This window comes from Quercus lobata, chromosome 4, assembly GCF_001633185.2.
Source record: "Quercus lobata isolate SW786 chromosome 4, ValleyOak3.0 Primary Assembly, whole genome shotgun sequence".
Taxonomy (NCBI): domain Eukaryota; kingdom Viridiplantae; phylum Streptophyta; class Magnoliopsida; order Fagales; family Fagaceae; genus Quercus; species Quercus lobata.
In genome coordinates, this window is record NC_044907.1 from 37,967,802 (window position 1) to 37,976,253 (window position 8,452).

The window sequence follows — 8,452 nt, forward strand, 5'->3', positions numbered from 1 at the left end:
CACCTAATTTGGATAAGTTTTAACTCAACCCATCTGAATATTTGGGTTAAATGGTAAAGACCAATTGGGTTATTTAATTATATGGGTTTTAATGGATAAACCCACTAATACCTACTAAAACTCATCTAAAATTTAAATAAACAACATAAAATCTAAATATTTAAAAAATGACCAAAATACCCCCGAAACCCAAAAAATGACCAAAATACTCCCGAAATCTATAAAAAGACCAAAATACCCCCAAAACCCAAAAAAATGACCAAAATACCTCCAAAACCTAAAAATTTCCAAATTACCCTAAAAACTCAATAAAATGACTAAAATGCCCCCGAAACCTAGAAAATGACCAAAATACCCCAAAAACCTAAAAATGACCAAAATACCCTCAAAACCCAAAAAATGACCAAAATATCCTCGAAATCTAAAAATTACCAAAATACCTCCAAAACCTAAAGAATGACCAAAATACTTCCGAAACCTAAAAAATTATCAAAATACCCTCAAACCCAAAAAATGACCAAAATCCCCCCAAAACCCAAAAAATTAACAAAATACCCCCAAAACCTAAAAAGTAACTAAATTACCCACAAAACTTAAAAATTATCAAAATACACCCAAAACCTAAAAAATTACCAAAATAACCTCAAAACCTAAAAAATAACCAAAATTCCTCTAAACATGTAAGATGACCAAAATACACCTAAAACATCTAAAATTACCAAAATAGAGGTTTGTGGTATTTTGGATGTTTCGAGGATATTTCGACAAATTAAAGGTTCTAAGGATAATTTAGTCATTTTATAGGTTTCGAGGAGATTTCGGTAATTTTTTAGGTTTTGAGGGAATTTTGGTAATTTTTTAGGTTTCAGGGTTATTTTGATCATTTTTTAAATTCTAAGGCTATTTTAGTCATTTTCTAGGTTACGAGGGCATTTCTATAATCTTCTAAGTTTTAGGGGTATTTCAATAATTTTTATATTTTTTTGTTATTTCGGTAAATTTCTAGATTTTAGAAGTATTTTAGTAATTTTTAGGTTTTAGGGTATTTCAGGGGGTGTTTGGTAGAAGAGTTTGAATAATATTATTTGGGTATTTTTAATATACATATAAGTGAAAAAATGTATAATATTATTTAAAATGTTCAAAAATATGTTTAAACTTACTTATCAAACAGACCCTAACCTTACCGACAAGGGTCGTAGTCAAGTCTAGCCAACTTTCCATGTAACTTCAGACCAGTGTTTATTCAATTGTAATTGGCTGGTTGCTTTATCCGTATAAAATGAAGTGTGAACTCTGAACCAGCTTTATCCAGTACATACCTTCTTTTTTTTTTTTTTTTTTAGTTTGTTGTGTTTTTTAATGTGAAATGTGTGGCTATAAAAGCTGGGTTACTACCGTACGTACAAGCCTAGCCAACTTTCCATGTAACTTCAGACCAGTGTTTAATCAATTGTCATTGGCTAATTGCTTTATCCGTATAAAATGGAGTGTGAACTGTGAACCAGCTTTATCCATTACACATCTTTTTTTTTTTTTTTTAGTTTGTTGTGTTTTTCAATGTGAAATGTGTGGCTACAAAAGCTGGGTTACTACCGTACGTACAAAGTCCAAGTCAATTTGTCAACACATGAAAAACAAGAGAGTACCATGAAAGTTTTATTTATTGTTTTTCTTTGTGAAAGAAGTGAACGTACTGACAAAGTAGAACAAAGAAAACAAAATACACGTGATCTTGGTATATTTATATCACTGAATTTACTATTTAATTTTTATAATTTATTAAGGGTTTGGTTAATGTGTGCTCTAAGGACATATATTAAACCATCTATTTTTTTAAAAAAAAAATTTGAAAATTAAAAAAATTGTCAATATTTTTTCAATTTCATATAAATTTTTTTCTAAAAATAAAAATTATTGTGTGTCTTAAGGGCACACATTAGCAAAATCCATTTATTAATTTTAGTATTTTTTATATAATTTTTGTTATTTTTAGTTTAGAGTTAATATTTTCTAATTTTTAGATGTTTTTAATGTTTTTTAGGTCTATTTCTATCATGGTTAAATATTAATTAAAACTTATTTTAAAATATATTTTCTTATTTATTAAGTTTTACTAAGTTTTTAAATAGGTCTTTAAGTTTGTTTTGTAAACATTTTTTTTTTTTAACAATTTAGATTTAGAGAATGAATAGAGAAATAAAGAATGAATTTGTTGATGAAATTTTAAAGGAAAAAAGTGAAAGTGCGATATTCAAGAAACTTGAGAGAATAAATTAATTGGCATATATTCAAAAAAAGTTGTTTCTCTAATTATTCTTGGGAACACTTTTTATTTTTATTTATACCCTTTGTTCTAAATTCCACTTCTTTACCTTACATTGCATCTCAATTGATCTTAAGAAAGGTATGGTTTGGATCTTGACATGACTAATCAATGTGTGTGGTGTAATATTCTTAGTGTTTGGCATCCTTTCATAAGACTATAAATGTCCTTTATTTTGCTTCACCGTTCTTCATTTTATTTATATGTGAGATATTAGTCTTTGTTCAACATTATTCTACTCACATATGTTTGAGAGTGTTACACCCTTTTCAAAGTGATTTTATTTGTTGAGTGTTAACAACTGTGAGATTTAAGTTGAAACATAACTTTGGATAGAAATTCAAGCCATATTTTATCTTAAGACTAAGGTTATGTTTGAGTTGGCTAAACTATTCACACACTAAGTACTGATGGCATGTGGAATGTCTTTGGTGGTTGTTAGTGTTTTGACCTTTGATTAAATATTTCTATTAAAGTAATAATTTTTTGTTATTTTGTGTCTTTGTCTCGAGTCACTTAAATTGCTAGGGACTAGTAATGAGCTAGTTGGGGAGTGTGATAATAGCTTAATTTTGCATATTTATATCATTATTAGAAAGTATTATTATACTTATTTTGAGTTAATTCATGCATTTTAGAGTTGATTTTGGAATAATGCTGAATAATCAATTTTGTGCTTAATTGAATTTTAATGCATAAATTTGTCTTTTGTAGGATAATGAAATTAAATAAGTGAATTTGTGCAAAGAAGAAAGTTAATGGACTTTACTTTTATAAGGGCCATGATGAAGTCAAAGAAGGCCAACCCAATTAAATTCAAGTCCAATTGGAGCAAGGAATCAAAGGAAATTTGCATAAAATCTAAGTCTAATTCGGATTAGGATTCCAGTCTGTGCACCAGTTAGTATTTGAAGCATAACTTTTGGCTCAAATGTCCAATCGGGATGATTCAAGTTGGGTTGGACAGCTAACTTAAAGAGATACAACTTTGTTGTTTACCAAAAGTCCGAATTTTGAAGTTAAATGGGCCAAAAACGTCGGTTAAGAGAAGCCTAAAATTTTGGGATTTTCTCCAAACGAGAATTCAACTTGTAATAGGATTTCTTGACCTATTTAAAGGCTCTTTAGGGCAAAATTTAGAGGAGAGCTACTGTAGAACATAATTTAGGTTTTCTTAAAATTTCTATACAATTTTTAGAGTTTTATTTCTGTTATGGCTTGCTAGAAGCCTTGCTAAGGCAAGGGGTGAAACCTAACCGTTTATTGGTATGTTCTTAACAATTATTTATTGGTTTTAATGCTTATGTTTTTATGTTTTTGATTGATATACTCATCTAGAAAAGTGTTTAGTTCTGTATAATTCTTTGATTTATTGTAGACTCCGAGCACATTAAATGCTTAGTATTCCCTGCGAACTAATTCATTAGTTTTGCTTTGCCTAAAATCAATCAATTGCATGAAACTACCTTAGACAATTAATTCTTGAGTTTTTATTGTTAAATCATTCGACTAAGATCATCCTTTGTATGAATTTTAGTTGATTTATAAAATAAATATTGTTAAGACTACCAATAGATGTGTTGTGTGCAGATCCCTAAACCTTAGCGCCTTAATATATTACTATTTTCTCTCAATTTAAATTACCTTTACTAAACTATCAAAAATCTCTTCAGTTAAACTTTATTATTTTAGTTTTATTCTCTTGTGATTTGTTAATCAATTCCCTTTTCCCTATGGATTCAACCTCGGACTTTCCGAGTTATTACTTCGCAACAACCTTGCACTTGGGAGCATTATTTAAGTCGCAGCATTAGGGTTTGTTAAAGTTGATGGTTTAGTTTTTAATTGGATCCATGTTACTAAAAGTTTGATGAATTTCTTCTTGCTAAATTTGATAATGTTAGAAATGATATTGTGTTTATTAATGTAATATTTCTGTAGTGTTATTTTATTTGATTTTATTTGCTAAGTTCTTGCCTTGCCTGCATTTATTGTGTTGGGATATTTTATTTGATATTGAATTATTGTTTCATTTACTTCTAACATCTATATCATACCAGTCCTCCCCTAATTAATTGGTTGAATAGGTTACCCTTTCCAATACTTTTGGCTATTTTTGCTGATTGTCTGCTCTACTTAAGTTTTTGTTTATATAAAGTTCTCCAAACTCTAGTAAAAAGCCATTGTGAACTCTAGGGCTGAAATTTAGACTTACAGTAAAGTGTATGTCAGTTATTTGACAGAGAATGTCAAATTATGGCTCTTGCTATGTGATGATCAGGCATGATATTAGATTAGATCATCAAGTTATGAAATTGGTTGGATAAAAGAGTTTGAGGTCAATGATAAAGACTGGTTGTACTTTCTTGGCTTGGAGGGCATATGCCCTCATGTTGCTCATAGAAGGGGTATTGTACAGAAAATTGATATTAGAGTGGAAGCATTTACTATGCAGACCAGGCTGATGTTCCATCTAGCAAATTTGCATCCATGTGTTATACTCTGGTTGAATGAAACTTATTGATGTAGTGAAGTAAAGATAGTCTACCTTAGCACGGTCAAGTGCAAGGATTGAGATCCTCTCCATTTGGATTGAAATAGACTAAGCCCAGTTAAAAAGATAGAATCTTGCTGCATCATTTGTGTATAATTAGATGGACTAAATTTAGCCACCTCAATGGTGTGGTTGAACATTTTAGAAAATAGACATTTTATGTTGGCAACTGCCGTCAAATCAACATACCCCTAAACATGTAAGATGACCAAAATACACCTAAAACATCTAAAATTACTAAAATAGAGGTTTGGGGTATTTTGGATGTTTCGATGATATTTTCAACAAATTAAAGGTTCTAAGGGTATTTTAGTCATTTTATAGGTTTTGAGGGGATTTCGGTAATTTTTTAGGTTTCAGGGTTATTTTGATAATTTTTTAGATTCTAATCAGTCATTTTTTAGGTTACGAGGGCATTTCTATCATCTTTTAGGTTTTAGGGGTATTTCAATAATTTATATATATTTTTGTTATTTTGGTAAATTTCTAGGTTTCAGAAGTATTTTGGTAATTTTTAGGTTTTGGGGTATTTCGGTAAATTTTTAGGTTTCGGGAGTATTTTGGTCATTTTGTGGGGTTTGGGGTATTTTGATCATTTTTTGGATTTTGGGAGTATTTTGGTAATTTTTAGGTTTCAGGGGGCATTTTGGTCATTTTTTGGGTTTCGGGGGTATTTTGGTCATTTTTGGGTTTTGGGGGTATTTTGGTAATTTTGGGTTTTGGGGTATTTTGGTAATTTTTTTGGGTTTTGGGGGTATTTTGGTCATTTTTTTTGGGTTTCGGGGTATTTTGCTCTTTTTTTTTGGTTTTAGGGGTATTTTGGTAATTTTTTAGGTTTGGGGATATTTTGGATATTTTAGAGGTTTTGGGGGGTATTTTGGTCATTTTAGAGATTTTGGGGATATTTTGGTCATTTTAGTGATTTTTGAGCATATTTGGTAACTTTAGAGATATCGGGGGTATTTTGGTTATTTTAGAGGTTTCATGGGTATTTTGCTCATTTTAGAGATTTTGACAATATTTTGCTATTTAGATATTTTGGGGATAATTTTGGATGTCCAAGGGTATATTGGTAATTTTGGAAGTATGAGGTATTTGTGTCATTTTAGGTATTTAAGGGTATTTTGGTAATTTTAGAGGTCAAGAGGGTATTTAAGTAGTTTTAGAGGTATTTGGGTCATATTGGGTTAAATGGATGGGTTACTATTTAAATGGGTTGGGTTAGGTTGGTAGTGAATAATTAATTTATATATAAACAGGTCATAAATAGATAAATGAGGAATTACACACCCAACCCATTTATGACCTAACCCATTTATAACCCAACCCGTCCATTTGCCACCCCTATTTAATGCCAAAGTTCAGGTCTTTTCCGGATTGAAGTTTCTAATCTGGAAAAGCAACAGTTATGTGTCAAATATTGAAGTTTATCTAGTTTATTTTTCTGGTGATGCTCCTCAGAATTTGAATTAATCATCAATTTGTGGTCTACCTTCGTTGCATCACAATTTAGTTGGTAATGAAAAGTGTACCTGTGAGCTTGCATGCATTAGCGTGGAGACGTAATAAATCTAGAGGACGGGTATCAAGATGATTTATAAAGCATTATAATCTTTACACCCTGCATGAAATTTATTCTAATTAGACATTCTGTGTTTCTTACATAGAAATATTTTTTGCCTCAAGATTCAAATTGGTATACATTTTTTTTTTGAGAAGGTCGCTTCTCATATATTTGGATGGTTGAAATTGAATGAGAATGTCTATAACAAAGGCTGCAATTTAGATATTATGGGTAGAAGCAAACTCTGGCTTCTAACACCCATTATGTTTTGGTGGTCTTTAAAGCTAATTAAGCTGGTCTTGCTAGCTACTACTGGGTGGCTTTTCTATATATTGGTGCAGAACAATGAATTGTATAGCCGATATTCAGATTAGCTGGCTTTATTGACTTTTGCATTATTAGTAAAGTTGATTAAGATGGTTTGCTGGCTTACTTGTTTTGTTTGTTTTAACATTTATCTCTTTTTGAAGTTGTAAACTTGTAATCATATGCATTTTGACCGTGAACTATTAATATTGAAGACTTTTTCCATCATTAATTTATAACTATAAATAATTTTTTTCATGCTCAAAACTATTATAATTGAAAGGATATTAACAAGTGGCATTAAGTGCAATTCATTTCCTTAATTAATTTTATTCATTCTCTCTAAACAGGTTGTCATTGATTTGTTTTTTTAATTGGGGGAAAAAAAAAGAAGCTTGTTTGAAAATACGGGTCAACCCGACCCACGACCCGACTGACTCGCAACCCAATTGACCCGATCTGACCGTTTTGCCACGTCTAATTTTTTGCTAAAAATACTGTAAATAAAGGAAAAAGTTAGTTGAAATTGTATAGTAGAACCTATGAATAGTACCAAAAAATGCAATAGGGCTCATAAATAGTAGTAAAAATAAGTTGATTAGTAAAATAAATTGACTTTTTAATTTGGAGCAAAACACAAGGTAAGTTGAGTTCTTTCTTGTAGACTTTGCTTGCAATGTAAGTTTACATTGGAGAAAAACAAAAAGGACAAATGTTACACACATCGGCAACAATATTTATCACTTTTTGTAAATAGGGTCCGGTTAATATATGCTCTTAAGACACATATTAATCATCAATTTTTAAAAATATTTTATGAGAAATTAAAAAAATTATAAAAAAAAGTTAACTTTTTTTTTTTTTTTCATAAAAAGTTTCTTAAAATAGTTTATAAAACCCATATATATAAATTCTAAACAACAAAGTTGTAAAGTCCCTCTTAACTTGTACTATTTACTTGTGCCCGTCAATATCTGTCGGTAAAAGGATTTCCTTCCAAACATTTTCCAAAAGTTTAAAGAATAAAAAGTAAGAAAAGTCATCACTAAAGAACTGTTGGAATTTGTTTGATTTAAGAAGACTTTCTTAATTGACTCGTGTGTGCATGTACCGATATTTCAACTTCTTTGTTTGAATATAGTACATGGTTTCTAAATTACGTTCATATATATAGTGGATGTTGTAAATGATAACGAAGCATATAAGGTATAAACCAACTGAAAAAAAAAAAAAAACACTCTTGCATTTAGTCTGAAATTACAATACAAATGGCTTCAAGAGTACAACTTGATTAATTTCATACATTTGATATAATTTTTGTTTAAGTTAATACCTAGTTATTTTGGAAGTGAGAATTTGAATATATATTGTAAGGACACAATTTGTAGCGATCCCAAAATAATATTGAGTTCGTACGTTTAAAGGCCCAAACAATATCATTTGTAGAGCGTGGGCTTGAAAGGTTAGGCCTGGGTCACCGAACAGCGGTTAGCCATGGTTTCTATGGAAATTTACATGAAGGTGAACCTGACGTGTCTAACAAGACCTTCTTCTGATGCGGCATGAGTGGTTCCGGTCTTTAGACCTCGTCCGAGGAGCTCAGTGCTCTTCTTATTCTCCTTTTTTAGGACTTCATGGTCTGGGAGACCCCCCCCTTCAATTGGTTCTTTTTCCCTTTTATACTAACATTTACCCTCCTTCT